This window comes from Coregonus clupeaformis, unplaced genomic scaffold (assembly GCF_020615455.1).
Source record: "Coregonus clupeaformis isolate EN_2021a unplaced genomic scaffold, ASM2061545v1 scaf3395, whole genome shotgun sequence".
NCBI classification, from domain to species: Eukaryota; Metazoa; Chordata; class Actinopteri; order Salmoniformes; family Salmonidae; genus Coregonus; species Coregonus clupeaformis.
Window position 1 is genome coordinate 17,542 of NW_025536849.1, and position 23,174 is coordinate 40,715.

Sequence of the window (23,174 nt, forward strand, 5' to 3'; positions counted from 1 at the left end):
GCTTTATCAGTGGTCCCTGTTTCAATGTGCCTGTATGGGTGAGTGTGTGGGACTGGGGAGTGTGCCCACTAGTGTTCCATAGTGGAACTGCAGTCTGGCTTATCTCTCGAAGACAAAAGAACCACGAGACGAGAAAAGCTAAATAAAATCACAAATTCCATTCACTTGGCTTTATGTGTGTTTTGGTTGTACTCAGGGTTATTTATAATAATGTATTGTACTTTCGGCTATCAGACAGACGTTTAATAAAAATGTTTTGTTACGATAATTTCTACAGAATTGCATCCTGGGAAAATTGCGAAACACTCATCATTTACGAGTAAAATAACAGTTAAAACGTGTTTTCACCTCTCCATCTACAAGTAGACAAAATAGCACTGAACGTCCATTGAAATTACTTGTTTTTCTGTCAATAGCCGTGGTGCTAAAACCATGAACCTAAAACGTTCGCACGGGAAGGACTATCCCACATTGACCGTGTACAACTCATACTTACCTGGCAAGGGAGATACCGTGATCAAGAAGGCGGTTCACCCAGGGTGAGGCTCAGCCATTGCACTCTGGCTGTGCTGACCCCTGCGAATTTCCCAAATGTGGAAATCTCGATTGCATAATTTCTGGTAGTGGGGGACTGCGTTCGCGCTCTCCCCTGATTTCATTGTAAAAAAATAAATTGTGGATAAGACTGGTTCGTCTTTTTGATGCTCGAATTTCTTGATTGGTTTGGGGAAATGTTCGGCCTCTTCCTGGTTTTAGCGTTTGTAGCAGCTCTGCTGTTTAGGGGTTCAAGAATCAACAGTCTGTCGATGCTGAATCCGATTCATGTGCTGTTTTCTACTGTTAGAAAAAGAAGTAAAATACAACTGTTTGTCAATTGTACATTTTAGCATAATTAATGAAAATGGTATGCTATTAATTATGGGGGAAGTGTAGACATAAAAATAAAAAGTTCTAAGTAATACCAGTTTGAAGTAACAGAACAACAGAACTTGTGTTATGGATGTGACGGAAATGGACAGGCATTTTGGGGAGAATAGACACATCAGCAAATATTTACATTACATTTTAGTCATTTAGCAGACGCTCTTATCCAGAGCAATTTACAGGAGCAATTAGGGTTAAGTGCCTTGCTCAAGGGTACATCAACAGATTTTTCACCTAGTCAGCTCGGGGATTAGAACCAGCGATCTTTCGGTTACTAGCAAAACACTCTTAACCACTAAGCAATCTGCCGCCCCCAAACGTCTTTGAATGTCAAAGTCTTAGGGTAAAATATTAATAGTCACTTTGAAAATAAAGGCTTGGCAACACACAAAAACAACAATGATGAAAATATAGAAATTGTCATATAAACTTTAGAGAGGAAAATGTACCATTATGTATGTGACATTCTGCATTATGGATGTGCTCTGTGAAAAAATGACTGTTTATATATTAAAGATTTCTTCACCAAACTTCATCGAAATACTTTCGTTGTCATCTGAAAATACAGTGTACCTCAAAGAACCAAGAAATCACCGGTCATTTGAATAGTTATTGCATAGGCTATCAAAGTGCACTCGTGGGTCCCGTCTTAACCAACCATTAATGTACAAATGTGCTAAAAAATGCTAGAACGCGCCAATAGGATCTCGCTAGCTCGTGCTTGGCTCTGCCCCCTCCTTGCTTGTTCTGCCCACTGTGGCTCATTAGTTCCCATTGGAAACGTCAGGCTGTGGTCTATCTTGGTTTAGTTATAAGTAATCTTTGACTATACTCTGTAATTCTAACGCTTTATCAGTGGTCCCTGTTTCAATGTGCCTGTATGGGTGAGTGTGTGGGACTGGGGAGTGTGCCCACTAGTGTTCCATAGTGGAACTGCAGTCTGGCTTATCTCTCGAAGACAAAAGAACCACGAGACGAGAAAAGCTAAATAAAATCACAAATTCCATTCACTTGGCTTTATGTGTGTTTTGGTTGTACTCAGGGTTATTTATAATAATGTATTGTACTTTCGGCTATCAGACAGACGTTTAATAAAAATGTTTTGTTACGATAATTTCTACAGAATTGCATCCTGGGAAAATTGCGAAACACTCATCATTTACTGAGTAAAATAACAGTTAAAACGTGTTTTCACCTCTCCATCTACAAGTAGACAAAATAGCACTGAACGTCCATTGAAATTACTTGTTTTTCTGTCAATAGCCGTGGTGCTAAAACCATGAACCTAAAACGTTCGCACGGGAAGGACTATCCCACATTGACCGTGTACAACTCATACTTACCTGGCAAGGGAGATACCGTGATCAAGAAGGCGGTTCACCCAGGGTGAGGCTCAGCCATTGCACTCTGGCTGTGCTGACCCCTGCGAATTTCCCAAATGTGGAAATCTCGATTGCATAATTTCTGGTAGTGGGGGACTGCGTTCGCGCTCTCCCCTGATTTCATTGTAAAAAATAAATTGTGGATAAGACTGGTTCGTCTTTTTGATGCTCGAATTTCTTGATTGGTTTGGGGAAATGTTCGGCCTCTTCCTGGTTTTAGCGTTTGTAGCAGCTCTGCTGTTTAGGGGTTCAAGAATCAACAGTCTGTCGATGCTGAATCCGATTCATGTGCTGTTTTCTACTGTTAGAAAAAGAAGTAAAATACAACTGTTTGTCAATTGTACATTTTAGCATAATTAATGAAAATGGTATGCTATTAATTATGGGGGAAGTGTAGACATAAAAATAAAAAGTTCTAAGTAATACCAGTTTGAAGTAACAGAACAACAGAACTTGTGTTATGGATGTGACGGAAATGGACAGGCATTTTGGGGAGAATAGACACATCAGCAAATATTTACATTACATTTTAGTCATTTAGCAGACGCTCTTATCCAGAGCAATTTACAGGAGCAATTAGGGTTAAGTGCCTTGCTCAAGGGTACATCAACAGATTTTTCACCTAGTCAGCTCGGGGATTAGAACCAGCGATCTTTCGGTTACTAGCAAAACACTCTTAACCACTAAGCAATCTGCCGCCCCCAAACGTCTTTGAATGTCAAAGTCTTAGGGTAAAATATTAATAGTCACTTTGAAAATAAAGGCTTGGCAACACACAAAAACAACAATGATGAAAATATAGAAATTGTCATATAAACTTTAGAGAGGAAAATGTACCATTATGTATGTGACATTCTGCATTATGGATGTGCTCTGTGAAAAAATGACTGTTTATATATTAAAGATTTCTTCACCAAACTTCATCGAAATACTTTCGTTGTCATCTGAAAATACAGTGTACCTCAAAGAACCAAGAAATCACCGGTCATTTGAATAGTTATTGCATAGGCTATCAAAGTGCACTCGTGGGTCCCGTCTTAACCAACCATTAATGTACAAATGTGCTAAAAAAATGCTAGAAACGCGCCAATAGGATCTCGCTAGCTCGTGCTTGGCTCTGCCCCCTCCTTGCTTGTTCTGCCCACTGTGGCTCATTAGTTCCCATTGGAAACGTCAGGCTGTGGTCTATCTTGGTTTAGTTATAAGTAATCTTTGACTATACTCTGTAATTCTAACGCTTTATCAGTGGTCCCTGTTTCAATGTGCCTGTATGGGTGAGTGTGTGGGACTGGGGAGTGTGCCCACTAGTGTTCCATAGTGGAACTGCAGTCTGGCTTATCTCTCGAAGACAAAAGAACCACGAGACGAGAAAAGCTAAATAAAATCACAAATTCCATTCACTTGGCTTTATGTGTGTTTTGGTTGTACTCAGGGTTATTTATAATAATGTATTGTACTTTCGGCTATCAGACAGACGTTTAATAAAAATGTTTTGTTACGATAATTTCTACAGAATTGCATCCTGGGAAAATTGCGAAACACTCATCATTTACGAGTAAAATAACAGTTAAAACGTGTTTTCACCTCTCCATCTACAAGTAGACAAAATAGCACTGAACGTCCATTGAAATTACTTGTTTTTCTGTCAATAGCCGTGGTGCTAAAACCATGAACCTAAAACGTTCGCACGGGAAGGACTATCCCACATTGACCGTGTACAACTCATACTTACCTGGCAAGGGAGATACCGTGATCAAGAAGGCGGTTCACCCAGGGTGAGGCTCAGCCATTGCACTCTGGCTGTGCTGACCCCTGCGAATTTCCCAAATGTGGAAATCTCGATTGCATAATTTCTGGTAGTGGGGGACTGCGTTCGCGCTCTCCCCTGATTTCATTGTAAAAAAATAAATTGTGGATAAGACTGGTTCGTCTTTTTGATGCTCGAATTTCTTGATTGGTTTGGGGAAATGTTCGGCCTCTTCCTGGTTTTAGCGTTTGTAGCAGCTCTGCTGTTTAGGGGTTCAAGAATCAACAGTCTGTCGATGCTGAATCCGATTCATGTGCTGTTTTCTACTGTTAGAAAAAGAAGTAAAATACAACTGTTTGTCAATTGTACATTTTAGCATAATTAATGAAAATGGTATGCTATTAATTATGGGGGAAGTGTAGACATAAAAATAAAAAGTTCTAAGTAATACCAGTTTGAAGTAACAGAACAACAGAACTTGTGTTATGGATGTGACGGAAATGGACAGGCATTTTGGGGAGAATAGACACATCAGCAAATATTTACATTACATTTTAGTCATTTAGCAGACGCTCTTATCCAGAGCAATTTACAGGAGCAATTAGGGTTAAGTGCCTTGCTCAAGGGTACATCAACAGATTTTTCACCTAGTCAGCTCGGGGATTAGAACCAGCGATCTTTCGGTTACTAGCAAAACACTCTTAACCACTAAGCAATCTGCCGCCCCAAACGTCTTTGAATGTCAAAGTCTTAGGGTAAAATATTAATAGTCACTTTGAAAATAAAGGCTTGGCAACACACAAAAACAACAATGATGAAAATATAGAAATTGTCATATAAACTTTAGAGAGGAAAATGTACCATTATGTATGTGACATTCTGCATTATGGATGTGCTCTGTGAAAAAATGACTGTTTATATATTAAAGATTTCTTCACCAAACTTCATCGAAATACTTTCGTTGTCATCTGAAAATACAGTGTACCTCAAAGAACCAAGAAATCACCGGTCATTTGAATAGTTATTGCATAGGCTATCAAAGTGCACTCGTGGGTCCCGTCTTAACCAACCATTAATGTACAAATGTGCTAAAAAAATGCTAGAACGCGCCAATAGGATCTCGCTAGCTCGTGCTTGGCTCTGCCCCCCTCCTTGCTTGTTCTGCCCACTGTGGCTCATTAGTTCCCATTGGAAACGTCAGGCTGTGGTCTATCTTGGTTTAGTTATAAGTAATCTTTGACTATACTCTGTAATTCTAACGCTTTATCAGTGGTCCCTGTTTCAATGTGCCTGTATGGGTGAGTGTGTGGGACTGGGGAGTGTGCCCACTAGTGTTCCATAGTGGAACTGCAGTCTGGCTTATCTCTCGAAGACAAAAGAACCACGAGACGAGAAAAGCTAAATAAAATCACAAATTCCATTCACTTGGCTTTATGTGTGTTTTGGTTGTACTCAGGGTTATTTATAATAATGTATTGTACTTTCGGCTATCAGACAGACGTTTAATAAAAATGTTTTGTTACGATAATTTCTACAGAATTGCATCCTGGGAAAATTGCGAAACACTCATCATTTACCGAGTAAAATAACAGTTAAAACGTGTTTTCACCTCTCCATCTACAAGTAGACAAAATAGCACTGAACGTCCATTGAAATTACTTGTTTTTCTGTCAATAGCCGTGGTGCTAAAACCATGAACCTAAAACGTTCGCACGGGAAGGACTATCCCACATTGACCGTGTACAACTCATACTTACCTGGCAAGGGAGATACCGTGATCAAGAAGGCGGTTCACCCAGGGTGAGGCTCAGCCATTGCACTCTGGCTGTGCTGACCCCTGCGAATTTCCCAAATGTGGAAATCTCGATTGCATAATTTCTGGTAGTGGGGGACTGCGTTCGCGCTCTCCCCTGATTTCATTGTAAAAAAATAAATTGTGGATAAGACTGGTTCGTCTTTTTGATGCTCGAATTTCTTGATTGGTTTGGGGAAATGTTCGGCCTCTTCCTGGTTTTAGCGTTTGTAGCAGCTCTGCTGTTTAGGGGTTCAAGAATCAACAGTCTGTCGATGCTGAATCCGATTCATGTGCTGTTTTCTACTGTTAGAAAAAGAAGTAAAATACAACTGTTTGTCAATTGTACATTTTAGCATAATTAATGAAAATGGTATGCTATTAATTATGGGGGAAGTGTAGACATAAAAATAAAAAGTTCTAAGTAATACCAGTTTGAAGTAACAGAACAACAGAACTTGTGTTATGGATGTGACGGAAATGGACAGGCATTTTGGGGAGAATAGACACATCAGCAAATATTTACATTACATTTTAGTCATTTAGCAGACGCTCTTATCCAGAGCAATTTACAGGAGCAATTAGGGTTAAGTGCCTTGCTCAAGGGTACATCAACAGATTTTTCACCTAGTCAGCTCGGGGATTAGAACCAGCGATCTTTCGGTTACTAGCAAAACACTCTTAACCACTAAGCAATCTGCCGCCCCCAAACGTCTTTGAATGTCAAAGTCTTAGGGTAAAATATTAATAGTCACTTTGAAAATAAAGGCTTGGCAACACACAAAAACAACAATGATGAAAATATAGAAATTGTCATATAAACTTTAGAGAGGAAAATGTACCATTATGTATGTGACATTCTGCATTATGGATGTGCTCTGTGAAAAAATGACTGTTTATATATTAAAGATTTCTTCACCAAACTTCATCGAAATACTTTCGTTGTCATCTGAAAATACAGTGTACCTCAAAGAACCAAGAAATCACCGGTCATTTGAATAGTTATTGCATAGGCTATCAAAGTGCACTCGTGGGTCCCGTCTTAACCAACCATTAATGTACAAATGTGCTAAAAAAATGCTAGAACGCGCCAATAGGATCTCGCTAGCTCGTGCTTGGCTCTGCCCCCTCCTTGCTTGTTCTGCCCACTGTGGCTCATTAGTTCCCATTGGAAACGTCAGGCTGTGGTCTATCTTGGTTTAGTTATAAGTAATCTTTGACTATACTCTGTAATTCTAACGCTTTATCAGTGGTCCCTGTTTCAATGTGCCTGTATGGGTGAGTGTGTGGGACTGGGGAGTGTGCCCACTAGTGTTCCATAGTGGAACTGCAGTCTGGCTTATCTCTCGAAGACAAAAGAACCACGAGACGAGAAAAGCTAAATAAAATCACAAATTCCATTCACTTGGCTTTATGTGTGTTTTGGTTGTACTCAGGGTTATTTATAATAATGTATTGTACTTTCGGCTATCAGACAGACGTTTAATAAAAATGTTTTGTTACGATAATTTCTACAGAATTGCATCCTGGGAAAATTGCGAAACACTCATCATTTACGAGTAAAATAACAGTTAAAACGTGTTTTCACCTCTCCATCTACAAGTAGACAAAATAGCACTGAACGTCCATTGAAATTACTTGTTTTTCTGTCAATAGCCGTGGTGCTAAAACCATGAACCTAAAACGTTCGCACGGGAAGGACTATCCCACATTGACCGTGTACAACTCATACTTACCTGGCAAGGGAGATACCGTGATCAAGAAGGCGGTTCACCCAGGGTGAGGCTCAGCCATTGCACTCTGGCTGTGCTGACCCCTGCGAATTTCCCAAATGTGGAAATCTCGATTGCATAATTTCTGGTAGTGGGGACTGCGTTCGCGCTCTCCCCTGATTTCATTGTAAAAAATAAATTGTGGATAAGACTGGTTCGTCTTTTTGATGCTCGAATTTCTTGATTGGTTTGGGGAAATGTTCGGCCTCTTCCTGGTTTTAGCGTTTGTAGCAGCTCTGCTGTTTAGGGGTTCAAGAATCAACAGTCTGTCGATGCTGAATCCGATTCATGTGCTGTTTTCTACTGTTAGAAAAAGAAGTAAAATACAACTGTTTGTCAATTGTACATTTTAGCATAATTAATGAAAATGGTATGCTATTAATTATGGGGGAAGTGTAGACATAAAAATAAAAAGTTCTAAGTAATACCAGTTTGAAGTAACAGAACAACAGAACTTGTGTTATGGATGTGACGGAAATGGACAGGCATTTTGGGGAGAATAGACACATCAGCAAATATTTACATTACATTTTAGTCATTTAGCAGACGCTCTTATCCAGAGCAATTTACAGGAGCAATTAGGGTTAAGTGCCTTGCTCAAGGGTACATCAACAGATTTTTCACCTAGTCAGCTCGGGGATTAGAACCAGCGATCTTTCGGTTACTAGCAAAACACTCTTAACCACTAAGCAATCTGCCGCCCCCAAACGTCTTTGAATGTCAAAGTCTTAGGGTAAAATATTAATAGTCACTTTGAAAATAAAGGCTTGGCAACACACAAAAACAACAATGATGAAAATATAGAAATTGTCATATAAACTTTAGAGAGGAAAATGTACCATTATGTATGTGACATTCTGCATTATGGATGTGCTCTGTGAAAAAATGACTGTTTATATATTAAAGATTTCTTCACCAAACTTCATCGAAATACTTTCGTTGTCATCTGAAAATACAGTGTACCTCAAAGAACCAAGAAATCACCGGTCATTTGAATAGTTATTGCATAGGCTATCAAAGTGCACTCGTGGGTCCCGTCTTAACCAACCATTAATGTACAAATGTGCTAAAAAAATGCTAGAACGCGCCAATAGGATCTCGCTAGCTCGTGCTTGGCTCTGCCCCCTCCTTGCTTGTTCTGCCCACTGTGGCTCATTAGTTCCCATTGGAAACGTCAGGCTGTGGTCTATCTTGGTTTAGTTATAAGTAATCTTTGACTATACTCTGTAATTCTAACGCTTTATCAGTGGTCCCTGTTTCAATGTGCCTGTATGGGTGAGTGTGTGGGACTGGGGAGTGTGCCCACTAGTGTTCCATAGTGGAACTGCAGTCTGGCTTATCTCTCGAAGACAAAAGAACCACGAGACGAGAAAAGCTAAATAAAATCACAAATTCCATTCACTTGGCTTTATGTGTGTTTTGGTTGTACTCAGGGTTATTTATAATAATGTATTGTACTTTCGGCTATCAGACAGACGTTTAATAAAAATGTTTTGTTACGATAATTTCTACAGAATTGCATCCTGGGAAAATTGCGAAACACTCATCATTTACTGAGTAAAATAACAGTTAAAACGTGTTTTCACCTCTCCATCTACAAGTAGACAAAATAGCACTGAACGTCCATTGAAATTACTTGTTTTTCTGTCAATAGCCGTGGTGCTAAAACCATGAACCTAAAACGTTCGCACGGGAAGGACTATCCCACATTGACCGTGTACAACTCATACTTACCTGGCAAGGGAGATACCGTGATCAAGAAGGCGGTTCACCCAGGGTGAGGCTCAGCCATTGCACTCTGGCTGTGCTGACCCCTGCGAATTTCCCAAATGTGGAAATCTCGATTGCATAATTTCTGGTAGTGGGGGACTGCGTTCGCGCTCTCCCTGATTTCATTGTAAAAAAATAAATTGTGGATAAGACTGGTTCGTCTTTTTGATGCTCGAATTTCTTGATTGGTTTGGGGAAATGTTCGGCCTCTTCCTGGTTTTAGCGTTTGTAGCAGCTCTGCTGTTTAGGGGTTCAAGAATCAACAGTCTGTCGATGCTGAATCCGATTCATGTGCTGTTTTCTACTGTTAGAAAAAGAAGTAAAATACAACTGTTTGTCAATTGTACATTTTAGCATAATTAATGAAAATGGTATGCTATTAATTATGGGGGAAGTGTAGACATAAAAATAAAAAGTTCTAAGTAATACCAGTTTGAAGTAACAGAACAACAGAACTTGTGTTATGGATGTGACGGAAATGGACAGGCATTTTGGGGAGAATAGACACATCAGCAAATATTTACATTACATTTTAGTCATTTAGCAGACGCTCTTATCCAGAGCAATTTACAGGAGCAATTAGGGTTAAGTGCCTTGCTCAAGGGTACATCAACAGATTTTTCACCTAGTCAGCTCGGGGATTAGAACCAGCGATCTTTCGGTTACTAGCAAAACACTCTTAACCACTAAGCAATCTGCCGCCCCCAAACGTCTTTGAATGTCAAAGTCTTAGGGTAAAATATTAATAGTCACTTTGAAAATAAAGGCTTGGCAACACACAAAAAACAACAATGATGAAAATATAGAAATTGTCATATAAACTTTAGAGAGGAAAATGTACCATTATGTATGTGACATTCTGCATTATGGATGTGCTCTGTGAAAAAATGACTGTTTATATATTAAAGATTTCTTCACCAAACTTCATCGAAATACTTTCGTTGTCATCTGAAAATACAGTGTACCTCAAAGAACCAAGAAATCACCGGTCATTTGAATAGTTATTGCATAGGCTATCAAAGTGCACTCGTGGGTCCCGTCTTAACCAACCATTAATGTACAAATGTGCTAAAAAAATGCTAGAACGCGCCAATAGGATCTCGCTAGCTCGTGCTTGGCTCTGCCCCCTCCTTGCTTGTTCTGCCCACTGTGGCTCATTAGTTCCCATTGGAAACGTCAGGCTGTGGTCTATCTTGGTTTAGTTATAAGTAATCTTTGACTATACTCTGTAATTCTAACGCTTTATCAGTGGTCCCTGTTTCAATGTGCCTGTATGGGTGAGTGTGTGGGACTGGGGAGTGTGCCCACTAGTGTTCCATAGTGGAACTGCAGTCTGGCTTATCTCTCGAAGACAAAAGAACCACGAGACGAGAAAAGCTAAATAAAATCACAAATTCCATTCACTTGGCTTTATGTGTGTTTTGGTTGTACTCAGGGTTATTTATAATAATGTATTGTACTTTCGGCTATCAGACAGACGTTTAATAAAAATGTTTTGTTACGATAATTTCTACAGAATTGCATCCTGGGAAAATTGCGAAACACTCATCATTTACTGAGTAAAATAACAGTTAAAACGTGTTTTCACCTCTCCATCTACAAGTAGACAAAATAGCACTGAACGTCCATTGAAATTACTTGTTTTTCTGTCAATAGCCGTGGTGCTAAAACCATGAACCTAAAACGTTCGCACGGGAAGGACTATCCCACATTGACCGTGTACAACTCATACTTACCTGGCAAGGGAGATACCGTGATCAAGAAGGCGGTTCACCCAGGGTGAGGCTCAGCCATTGCACTCTGGCTGTGCTGACCCCTGCGAATTTCCCAAATGTGGAAATCTCGATTGCATAATTTCTGGTAGTGGGGGACTGCGTTCGCGCTCTCCCCTGATTTCATTGTAAAAAAATAAATTGTGGATAAGACTGGTTCGTCTTTTTGATGCTCGAATTTCTTGATTGGTTTGGGGAAATGTTCGGCCTCTTCCTGGTTTTAGCGTTTGTAGCAGCTCTGCTGTTTAGGGGTTCAAGAATCAACAGTCTGTCGATGCTGAATCCGATTCATGTGCTGTTTTCTACTGTTAGAAAAAGAAGTAAAATACAACTGTTTGTCAATTGTACATTTTAGCATAATTAATGAAAATGGTATGCTATTAATTATGGGGGAAGTGTAGACATAAAAATAAAAAGTTCTAAGTAATACCAGTTTGAAGTAACAGAACAACAGAACTTGTGTTATGGATGTGACGGAAATGGACAGGCATTTTGGGGAGAATAGACACATCAGCAAATATTTACATTACATTTTAGTCATTTAGCAGACGCTCTTATCCAGAGCAATTTACAGGAGCAATTAGGGTTAAGTGCCTTGCTCAAGGGTACATCAACAGATTTTTCACCTAGTCAGCTCGGGGATTAGAACCAGCGATCTTTCGGTTACTAGCAAAACACTCTTAACCACTAAGCAATCTGCCGCCCCCAAACGTCTTTGAATGTCAAAGTCTTAGGGTAAAATATTAATAGTCACTTTGAAAATAAAGGCTTGGCAACACACAAAAACAACAATGATGAAAATATAGAAATTGTCATATAAACTTTAGAGAGGAAAATGTACCATTATGTATGTGACATTCTGCATTATGGATGTGCTCTGTGAAAAAATGACTGTTTATATATTAAAGATTTCTTCACCAAACTTCATCGAAATACTTTCGTTGTCATCTGAAAATACAGTGTACCTCAAAGAACCAAGAAATCACCGGTCATTTGAATAGTTATTGCATAGGCTATCAAAGTGCACTCGTGGGTCCCGTCTTAACCAACCATTAATGTACAAATGTGCTAAAAAAATGCTAGAACGCGCCAATAGGATCTCGCTAGCTCGTGCTTGGCTCTGCCCCCTCCTTGCTTGTTCTGCCCACTGTGGCTCATTAGTTCCCATTGGAAACGTCAGGCTGTGGTCTATCTTGGTTTAGTTATAAGTAATCTTTGACTATACTCTGTAATTCTAACGCTTTATCAGTGGTCCCTGTTTCAATGTGCCTGTATGGGTGAGTGTGTGGGACTGGGGAGTGTGCCCACTAGTGTTCCATAGTGGAACTGCAGTCTGGCTTATCTCTCGAAGACAAAAGAACCACGAGACGAGAAAAGCTAAATAAAATCACAAATTCCATTCACTTGGCTTTATGTGTGTTTTGGTTGTACTCAGGGTTATTTATAATAATGTATTGTACTTTCGGCTATCAGACAGACGTTTAATAAAAATGTTTTGTTACGATAATTTCTACAGAATTGCATCCTGGGAAAATTGCGAAACACTCATCATTTACGAGTAAAATAACAGTTAAAACGTGTTTTCACCTCTCCATCTACAAGTAGACAAAATAGCACTGAACGTCCATTGAAATTACTTGTTTTTCTGTCAATAGCCGTGGTGCTAAAACCATGAACCTAAAACGTTACGCACGGGAAGGACTATCCCACATTGACCGTGTACAACTCATACTTACCTGGCAAGGGAGATACCGTGATCAAGAAGGCGGTTCACCCAGGGTGAGGCTCAGCCATTGCACTCTGGCTGTGCTGACCCCTGCGAATTTCCCAAATGTGGAAATCTCGATTGCATAATTTCTGGTAGTGGGGGACTGCGTTCGCGCTCTCCCCTGATTTCATTGTAAAAAATAAATTGTGGATAAGACTGGTTCGTCTTTTTGATGCTCGAATTTCTTGATTGGTTTGGGGAAATGTTCGGCCTCTTCCTGGTTTTAGCGTTTGTAGCAGCTCTGCTGTTTAGGGGTTCAAGAATCAACAGTCTGTCGATGCTGAATCCGATTCATGTGCTGTTTTCTACTGTTAGAAAAAGAAGTAAAATACAACTGTTTGTCAATTGTACATTTTAGCATAATTAATGAAAATGGTATGCTATTAATTATGGGGGAAGTGTAGACATAAAAATAAAAAGTTCTAAGTAATACCAGTTTGAAGTAACAGAACAACAGAACTTGTGTTATGGATGTGACGGAAATGGACAGGCATTTTGGGGAGAATAGACACATCAGCAAATATTTACATTACATTTTAGTCATTTAGCAGACGCTCTTATCCAGAGCAATTTACAGGAGCAATTAGGGTTAAGTGCCTTGCTCAAGGGTACATCAACAGATTTTTCACCTAGTCAGCTCGGGGATTAGAACCAGCGATCTTTCGGTTACTAGCAAAACACTCTTAACCACTAAGCAATCTGCCGCCCCCAAACGTCTTTGAATGTCAAAGTCTTAGGGTAAAATATTAATAGTCACTTTGAAAATAAAGGCTTGGCAACACACAAAAACAACAATGATGAAAATATAGAAATTGTCATATAAACTTTAGAGAGGAAAATGTACCATTATGTATGTGACATTCTGCATTATGGATGTGCTCTGTGAAAAAATGACTGTTTATATATTAAAGATTTCTTCACCAAACTTCATCGAAATACTTTCGTTGTCATCTGAAAATACAGTGTACCTCAAAGAACCAAGAAATCACCGGTCATTTGAATAGTTATTGCATAGGCTATCAAAGTGCACTCGTGGGTCCCGTCTTAACCAACCATTAATGTACAAATGTGCTAAAAAAATGCTAGAACGCGCCAATAGGATCTCGCTAGCTCGTGCTTGGCTCTGCCCCCCTCCTTGCTTGTTCTGCCCACTGTGGCTCATTAGTTCCCATTGGAAACGTCAGGCTGTGGTCTATCTTGGTTTAGTTATAAGTAATCTTTGACTATACTCTGTAATTCTAACGCTTTATCAGTGGTCCCTGTTTCAATGTGCCTGTATGGGTGAGTGTGTGGGACTGGGGAGTGTGCCCACTAGTGTTCCATAGTGGAACTGCAGTCTGGCTTATCTCTCGAAGACAAAAGAACCACGAGACGAGAAAAGCTAAATAAAATCACAAATTCCATTCACTTGGCTTTATGTGTGTTTTGGTTGTACTCAGGGTTATTTATAATAATGTATTGTACTTTCGGCTATCAGACAGACGTTTAATAAAAATGTTTTGTTACGATAATTTCTACAGAATTGCATCCTGGGAAAATTGCGAAACACTCATCATTTACGAGTAAAATAACAGTTAAAACGTGTTTTCACCTCTCCATCTACAAGTAGACAAAATAGCACTGAACGTCCATTGAAATTACTTGTTTTTCTGTCAATAGCCGTGGTGCTAAAACCATGAACCTAAAACGTTCGCACGGGAAGGACTATCCCACATTGACCGTGTACAACTCATACTTACCTGGCAAGGGAGATACCGTGATCAAGAAGGCGGTTCACCCAGGGTGAGGCTCAGCCATTGCACTCTGGCTGTGCTGACCCCTGCGAATTTCCCAAATGTGGAAATCTCGATTGCATAATTTCTGGTAGTGGGGGACTGCGTTCGCGCTCTCCCCTGATTTCATTGTAAAAAATAAATTGGGGATAAGCCTGGTTCGTCTTTTTGATGCTCGAATTTCTTGATTGGTTTGGGGAAATGTTCGGCCTCTTCCTGGTTTTAGCGTTTGTAGCAGCTCTCCTGTTTAGGGGTTCAAGAATCAACAGTCTGTCGATGCTGAATCCGATTCATGTGCTGTTTTCTACTGTTAGAAAAATAAGTAAAATACAACTGTTTGTCAATTGTACATTTTAGCATAATTAATGAAAATGGTATGCTATTAATTATGGGGGAAGTGTAGACATAAAAATAAAAAGTTCTAAGTAATACCAGTTTGAAGTAACAGAACAACATAACTTGTGTTATGGATGTGACGGAAATGGACGGGCATTTTGGGGAGAATAGACACATCAGCAAATATTTACATTACATTTTAGTCATTTAGCAGACGCTCTTATCCAGAGCAATTAGGGTTAAGTGCCTTGCTCAAGGGTACATCAACAGATTTTTCACCTAGTCAGCTCAGGGATTAGAACCAGCGATCTTTCGGTTACTAGCATAACACTCTTAACCACTAAGCTATCTGCCGCCCCAAACGTCTTTGAATGTCAAAGTCTTAGGGTAAAATATTAATAGTCACTTTGAAAATAAAGGCTTGGCAACACACAAAAACAACAATGATGAAAATATAGAAATTGTCATATAAACTTTAGAGAGGAAAATGTACCATTCTGCATTATGGATGTGCTCTGTGAAAAAAATGACTGTTTATATATTAAAGATTTCTTCACCAAACTTCATTGTAATACTTTCGTTGTCATCTGAAAATGCAGTGTGCCTCAAAGAACCAAGAAATCACCGGTCATTTGCATAGTTATTGCATAGGCTATCAAAGTGCACTCGTGGGTCCCGTCTTAACCAACCATTAATGTACAAATGTGCTAAAAAAATGCATCTACAATTCTTTATTTCAAAAACACACTTTTCATTGCGAATTAGAGCGCTGCATACCTCAACAATTATATAAATATTTGCACTTTCATAATAACGCTAGAGGAAAATTATGGATGTGACGTTCTGCGTTATGGATGTGACGTTCTGCGTTATGGATGTGACGTTCTGCGTTATGGATGTGACGTTCTGCGTCATGGATGTGACGTTCTGCGTCATGGATGTGACGTTCTGCTTTATGGATGTGACGTTCTGCGTTATGGATGTGACGTTCTGCGTTATGGATGTGACGTTCTGCGTCATGGATGTGACGTTCTGCGTCATGGATGTGACGTTCTGCGTCATGGATGTGACGTTCTGCGTTATGGATGTGACGTTCTTCGTTATGGATGTGACGTTCTGCGTTATGGATGTGACGTTCTGCGTCATGGATGTGACGTTCTGCGTTATGGATGTGACGTTCTGCGTTATGGATGTGACGTTCTGCGTTATGGATGTGACATTCTGCGTCATGGATGTGACAGGGTCCCAAAAGACAGACAGCAAATGATGACACTGCACTCCTTGTCAAATTTACGTTTTAGTAATTTCATTCTAGATCCTTAATGACTGATGTTTTATTTAAAATATTAAAAATGTTATTATCAATCACCTACTGAGTAACAGAATAAACATACAAAAACTTAAACTCAATTCATGCTTTGTATTAATCTCACACCTTTTAATCTGCAGCACAGGCTCGATGCACGCGCATCATTTTTGTGATGTTGTCGGCCAACCCGTCTATACCACCGCGGAGTTTACTGTCTTTGATACCACTGGCTAAGCTAACAGGTTGCTAGATAGCTAGCAGTAACTGGCTTGCACACCCGCATTTTGAGTAGAAAAAAGTGGGGGTTGACTATCCAAATCATTCTCTAATGTTGTAAACGCCAGAATTAGTAATAAAGCTTTGAAGCAGTTTACCTTAGCTAGAAGTCTTCTCAACTTTATCAGCTGTGCTGTGGGGGACACACTATTTAAGCCACTTCGATAAGAAGTGATTTTCGCTAACCCTAACCCCTTTCCTAACCTTAACCTCAGTCTCCTAACCTGCTATGAAGAAGTTGCTTCGGTATTCGAAGTGGCATGAAAAGAGTGTTTCCCGTGCTGAGGCGTGCTAATATCAACAAAACACTGTGCCGCTTCCGTAAACACTCGTTTTGTGTCCCCTCTTTCGTCTAAAAGTGAGAACTGACTTTTCAGCGGACAGAAGGTGGGTGACGCTGACCAATCGGGAGTCTATCATGATACGGAAGGGGGAGCGGTAATGGTCAGTGCTATCCGGGTTCCTTGGGAAATCCCTACCCTAACCCCTACCCTAAACCCTAACCTTAACCCCTACTATTACCCTAATCTTAACCATAACTCTTACCTTAACCATTTTAAATGTAAACTTCATTGGGGGGTAGGGACATCCCAAGGATCTCGGATAGCACAGACCGAGCTGTAATTAACCTTCCTAAGGAGGGTTTTGTCTAGAAGAGAAACCGTTTTTGTCAAAATTGACTTTTCGTAGCAGGTTTAGGCAGTGGTGTAGTGCTATTTTTGGGGGGATAAATTAGTAAACAACGTCATTTCCTCAATCAAGGTTTGTCCTGACTGATGTAGCCCCATTTAATCATCATTATAGAATATGAATATGCATAAAATGCATCCTCCAATTGTAACGTCTGCCTATGCCAACACATATTGTCTCAATAATATTTTCTATTTTGAATACCCTCAAACACCAAGTTAGGCATACTTAATAACACCAAGTTAGGCATACTTAATAACACCAAGTTAGGCATACTTAATAACACCAAGTTAGGCATACTTAATAACACCAAGTTAGGCATACTTAATAACACCAAGTTAGGCATACTTAATAACACCAAGTTAGGCATACTTAATAACACCAAGTTAGGCATACTTAATTTCAAAATGGGCCATCATCACTGTCAATCGTGAATGACAATTCTTCACGTTTTATCAAATGTTTAAATTTTTTTACATTTACATTTTACATATACGTCATTTAGCAGACGCTCTTATCCAGAGCGACTTACAAATTGGTGCATTCACCTTATAGCCAGTGGGATAACCACTTTACAATATTATTTATTTTTTATTTTTTGGGGGGGTGGGGTAAGGGGGTGTAGAAGGATTACTTTATCCTATGCCAGGTATTCCTTAAAGAGGTGGGGTTTCAAGTGTCTCCGGAAGGTGGTGAGTGACTCCGCTGTCCTGGCGTCGTGAGGGAGCTTGTTCCACCATTGGGGTGCCAGAGCAGCGAACAGTTTTGACTGGGCTGAGCGGGAACTGTGCTTTTGCAGAGGTAGGGGGGCCAGCAGGCAAAATCACATTTTAATTGCCACATGCACCGAGTACAACAGGTGTAGACATTACAGTGAAATGCTTACTTACAAGCCCTTAACCAACAATGCAAAGTAAAAAAAAAAAAAAAGTTTAAAAAAAAGTGTTAAGCAAAAAAATAAAAGCTAATAACTAAAGAGCAGCAGTAAAATAAAATAACAGTAGGGAGGCTATATAAAGGGGGTTACCGATGCAGAGTCAATGTGCGGGGGCACCGGCTAGTTGAGGTAATTGAGGTAATATGTACATGTGAGTAGAGTTAAAGTGACTATGCATAAATAATAAACAGAGTAGCAGCAGAGTAAAAAAAGGGGGACGGGGTGGGGGTGGGGGTGGGGGGTGGGGGGTGTGGGGGCAGTTCAAATAGTCCGGGTAGCCATGATTAGCTGTTCAGGAGTCTTATGGCTTGGAGGTAGAAGCTGTTGAGAAGTCTTTTGGACCTAGACTTGGCACTCCGGTACCGCCGTGCGGTAGCAGAGAGAGAACAGTCTATGACTAGGGTGGCTGGAGTCTTTGACAATTTTGAGGGCCTTCCTCTGACACCGCCTGGTATAGAGGTCCTGGATGGCAGGAAGCTTGGCCCCAGTGATGTACTGGAATAAGGCTGTAACTTTTAGAATTGTTATAATCCATCAGATATTGACTGAATTATAGCACATAAAACATTTTACTGGCATGGACAAAAATGGAGTTCAGGGATTTTGATCATATTTCAGGTATTCAATGTATTGTCAAGTTTAACTTATTTTTATTTGAATGCACTCATACACATTTTCTTATTGTACCAGTTTTTTACTTATTTATGTTAAAATAAAGAAAATGATGTGCCTAATTTGCACAAATACACTGGATATATTTGCATCTATGAAGACATTAACATAAATGGGTGGAACAGGGCTGCAAGCACCAAACACTTGCTCTGTCTACCCTACCATCACTCACCTGCGCTGTCAAGACTGCCTCATTAATTACTGTTGTTGTCACGTTTTCTTGCATAATTCAACAGGTGTGTCAATAGCAGGACACCCTTTGATATAAAGTCAACGGCTTGGCTCGAGATGACACCTATCTAAACATCCTTTACATCGTTTGCGAGATGTGACATAATATCACTATAATCCAAATGTTCATTTTCAGAAGTTTGCTTTCATTTCAGCGCATCTAATTTGTAAAAATGTAAACTGTATTAAATGATTCCTTTTTTCAACTCCACAAAAAATGAACACCCATCATAACACATTTATCTTTCTTTTCGTTCTTGTGATGTACTTGTCGAGACGGTGCATTAAATCCTAGACGAAGCTTTAGCGTTCTTATAGATTCAACTGAAAGCCAATGTATCCCATTGAGCCTATTTCAGCCATTACCGGGGTGTGTTTGACAGGACATTACAAACATTTCCACGGTCGGAACGTTAACAGGGGAAAACGACACAAGCAAGAGTATGAAAGAGTAGCAGGAGTAAAATTAAAGCAGCGAGATTTAAGTAAAGTTACAAGTGGATTTTGTACCCCTCAAACACAGGAAATAGATGGTAGAAAATGACAGATCTCAGGTGGGCGGGGCATGAGCGTTGCTAGAGCAACTCTTAGAACAGGGACAGGTGTGTGTGTGTGTGTGTGTGTGTGTGTGTGTGTGTCAGGGTTGTAGGATAAAGAGTTGGAACCGGTTCAGGCTGCATTATGTGTAATGTTATGGTACTGAGAGTCATGATAAAGGGCTAGCTCTGGTCCAACGTTAGTTAAGCCAACTCTCTGAAGTTCAGAGACATTCAACGTTCCTTCATAGAAGCCGCTCCTCCGTAGGTATAATTCTGTGGGCATAATTCAGATAATGCATTTCATAACAACAAGATGCCAAGCGCTTCATGCCAAGCGCTCTATCCGTGCCAGTAAAATGTTTTATGTGCTATAGTTAAGTCAATATCTGATGGATTATAAACATTCTAAAAGTTAGGAGAATCTTCATCCATTGTCCAACTTGCATGTCTTAGAATTGTTTTTTAAACATTTTAATAATTTCGATGACTGTTGCTAGTTGCTTGTTCGCTTTTTGTTGTTGTTGGTACACTTCTCTTATATTATCAGGGAGCAACTGCCTTTTATTTATAATAGTAACATTCTTTCAGTTTACACATTTGTTAGAGGTGGTGTGGTTGAAATACTACAACACAGATAGAACAATGAGACAGATTTTTCACTGGATGTTTAAATGTGAAGCATCCGCTTGCTGTTTCCACTCACTACCAAATAAGAGCGGAAGCCCATTGGCGGGCAGCGGGAGAAGATGGAAGGAGATAGATTTTGGCAGACATTCTGCAAATGTTCTCATCGATGAAACATTTGATCTCAATACAGTTTTCAGTTTCCAAAACTATAATCTGTTATGAACAGAGTGGACTAAGGTTAGTCAACTTTAACCTTTGCAAAAGTGTTTTAAAAATCGCGTTGTTTAGAAGGAGCGTAAAGGCAAATTGCGTTATTGCACACGTGCTCTTCACAGATTAGGCGTTCCCTCACGGAAATACGCAGATGACGCTAGAACGCGCCAATAGGATCTCTCTAGCTCGTGCTTGGCTCTGCCCCCTCCTTGCTTGTTCTGCCCACTGTGGCTCATTAGTTCCCATTGGAAACGTCAGGCTGTGGTCTATCTTGGTTTAGTTATAAGTAATCTTTGACTATACTCTGTAATTCTAACGCTTTATCAGCGGTCCCTGTTTCAATGTGCCTGTATGGGTGAGTGTGTGGGACTGGGAGTGTGCCCACTAGTGTTCCATAGTGGAACTGCAGTCTGGCTTTCTTAAAGACAAAAAGATCCACGAGACGCAGAAAAGCTAAATAAAATCACAAATTCCATTCACTTGGCTTTATGTGTGTTTTGGTTGTACTCAGGGTTATTTATAATAATGTATTGTACTTTCGGCTATCAGACAGACGTTTAATAAACATGTTTTGTTACGATAATTTATACAGAATTGCATCCTGGGAAATTTGCGAAACACTCATTACATTACATTACATTACATTACAGTCATTTAGCAGACGCTCTTATCCAGAGCGACTTACAGTTAGTGATTACATATTTTTTTTTATCCTGGTCCCTTGTGGGAATCAAACCCACAACCCTGGCGTTGCAAACGCCATGCTCTATCAACTGATCTACATCCCTGCCGGCCATTCCCTCCCCTACCCTAGACGACGCTGGGCCAATTGTGCGCCGCCCATTAGTCTCCCGGTCGCGGCCGGCTGCGACAGAGCCTGGATTCGAACCAGGATCTCTAGTGGCACAGTTAGCACTGCGATGCAGTGCCTTAGACCACTGCGCCACTCAGTGGTCTAATTTACGAGTAAAATAACAGTTTAAACGTGTTTTCACCTCTCCATCTACAAGTAGACAAAATAACACTGAACGTCCATTGAAATTACTTGTTTTTCTGTCAATAGCCGTGGTGCTAAAACCATGAACCTAAAACATTCGCACGGGAAGGACTATCCCACATTGACCGTGTACAACTCATACTTACCTGGCAAGGGAGATACCGTGATCAAGAAGGCGGTTCACCCAGGGTGAGGCTCAGCCATTGCACTCCGGCTGTGCTGACCCCTGCGAATTTCCCAAATGTGGAAATCTCGATTGCATAATTTCTGGTAGTGGGGGACTGCGTTCGCGCTCTCCCCTGATTTCATTGTGAAAAATAAATTAGTATTAAGAGTGGTTTGATGATTGGTGTGCAGTAATTGTCAGCTCTTGCTGGCTTTAGCGTTTGTAGTAGCTCTGCTGTTAAAGGTCCAATAATCAACAGAGCCTGTCGATGCTGAATCCGATTCATGTGCTGTTTTCTCAAATATAACTTATTTTTAGCATAATTCATGAAAATTGTATGTTTGGTTCAATTTACTTGTTTTTAAGACAATAACTTTATATACTTTACCATAAACTCATAAAGCTTAGCAGGGTCGGGCCTAGTTAGTCCTTGTAAACGTTTCCTGATTTCATCCAGTAGGAGGCGCTATGTCCCCATTGTAACAGGCACACTTCTGCCAGATGATCAACTGTCTCTGCTGCTGTGTGTTGTTTTGTAAGTACAATAACACATTGTTACTAACAATATGTTTTTAGAAATATTTGCAGCAATTAGAAACGTAATCCACTGAAACGGTAGAATCAGCATGTTGGAAAATCATAAAGTAAAACTAAATGATGTTACTGTTTCAAAGTATTAAAATGTTCTAATGTCATTATCCTTTTACCAGTTTCATCCAGAACTTCCAATTGCTATTTAACACATTTTAGCCCAAAATGCCTCTTTTACCCCCCTGGTCTCACTCTCAGCCCTGGAAACCATGAAGCTATTTGAGTTGCCAGAGTGAAAGCTATTGCCATGGGTATGAACAATAGAGATCAATGAGACATGCTGAATGGGTGTAGACTAGCGCTTCATGCCAAGCGCTCCTATTACCCGCAACATTTCAGTCGCATGTCGCACCCTACACTACACGTCTGTCCAATGCATGCATGTACATAGCTTGCCCAAATTTCAGCACTTTGAGTCAAACAGATCAAGAGATATGAACGTGTGCCTGTGGTCCTCTGTAGCTCAATTGGTAGAGCATGGCGCTTGTAACGCCAGGGTAGTGGGTTCGATCCCCGGGACCACCCATACGTAAAAATGTATGCACACATGACTGTAAGTCGCTTGGGATAAAAGTTGAAAACTTCTGCTAAATGGCATAGTATGTTATTATAGCGCCACCGTGTGGTCGATATGAATGTTCTTGCATGTGTTGAGTCTTGACACTGTTTGCAACATGTGTACCAAATTTGTCACAACGGACTACAACATTTACATTTTAGTCATTTAGCAGATGCTCTTATCTAGAGCGACTTACAGTTAGTGAGTGCATACATTTTTCATACTGGCCCCCCGTGGGAAACGAACCCACAACCCTGGCGTTGCAAGCGCCATGCTCTACCAACTGAACTACAGGGGACTAGAAGTAAGGAAGTCAGTCAGAGTTGATGTCA

The 23,174-nt window shown here is 40.2% G+C and overlaps 10 non-coding genes across 10 annotated transcripts; all 10 read left to right on the forward strand.

Moving 5' to 3' along the window:
- The first annotated feature begins 488 nt into the window (after nt 1-488).
- Nucleotides 489-652, forward strand: LOC121565148. The gene has a single exon (XR_006000423.2). It is a non-coding gene; the product is annotated as a U1 spliceosomal RNA (small nuclear RNA).
- A 1,607-nt stretch (nt 653-2,259) lies between these two features.
- Nucleotides 2,260-2,423, forward strand: LOC121565402. Its single transcript, XR_006000534.2, has one exon. It is a non-coding gene; the product is annotated as a U1 spliceosomal RNA (small nuclear RNA).
- Nucleotides 2,424-4,030: 1,607 nt separating this feature from the next.
- LOC121565405 lies at nt 4,031-4,194 on the forward strand. The gene has a single exon (XR_006660721.1). It is a non-coding gene; the product is annotated as a U1 spliceosomal RNA (small nuclear RNA).
- Nucleotides 4,195-5,802: 1,608 nt separating this feature from the next.
- LOC121565404 lies at nt 5,803-5,966 on the forward strand. Its single transcript, XR_006000536.2, has one exon. It is a non-coding gene; the product is annotated as a U1 spliceosomal RNA (small nuclear RNA).
- A 1,607-nt stretch (nt 5,967-7,573) lies between these two features.
- On the forward strand, nt 7,574-7,735 carry LOC123489874. Its single transcript, XR_006660724.1, has one exon. It is a non-coding gene; the product is annotated as a U1 spliceosomal RNA (small nuclear RNA).
- A 1,608-nt stretch (nt 7,736-9,343) lies between these two features.
- On the forward strand, nt 9,344-9,507 carry LOC121565151. The gene has a single exon (XR_006000426.2). It is a non-coding gene; the product is annotated as a U1 spliceosomal RNA (small nuclear RNA).
- Nucleotides 9,508-11,115: 1,608 nt separating this feature from the next.
- On the forward strand, nt 11,116-11,279 carry LOC121565157. Its single transcript, XR_006000432.1, has one exon. It is a non-coding gene; the product is annotated as a U1 spliceosomal RNA (small nuclear RNA).
- Nucleotides 11,280-12,887: 1,608 nt separating this feature from the next.
- On the forward strand, nt 12,888-13,051 carry LOC123489872. Its single transcript, XR_006660722.1, has one exon. It is a non-coding gene; the product is annotated as a U1 spliceosomal RNA (small nuclear RNA).
- A 1,607-nt stretch (nt 13,052-14,658) lies between these two features.
- Nucleotides 14,659-14,822, forward strand: LOC121565139. Its single transcript, XR_006000415.2, has one exon. It is a non-coding gene; the product is annotated as a U1 spliceosomal RNA (small nuclear RNA).
- Nucleotides 14,823-21,664: 6,842 nt separating this feature from the next.
- Nucleotides 21,665-21,828, forward strand: LOC121565138. The gene has a single exon (XR_006000414.1). It is a non-coding gene; the product is annotated as a U1 spliceosomal RNA (small nuclear RNA).
- Nucleotides 21,829-23,174: the final 1,346 nt, after the last annotated feature.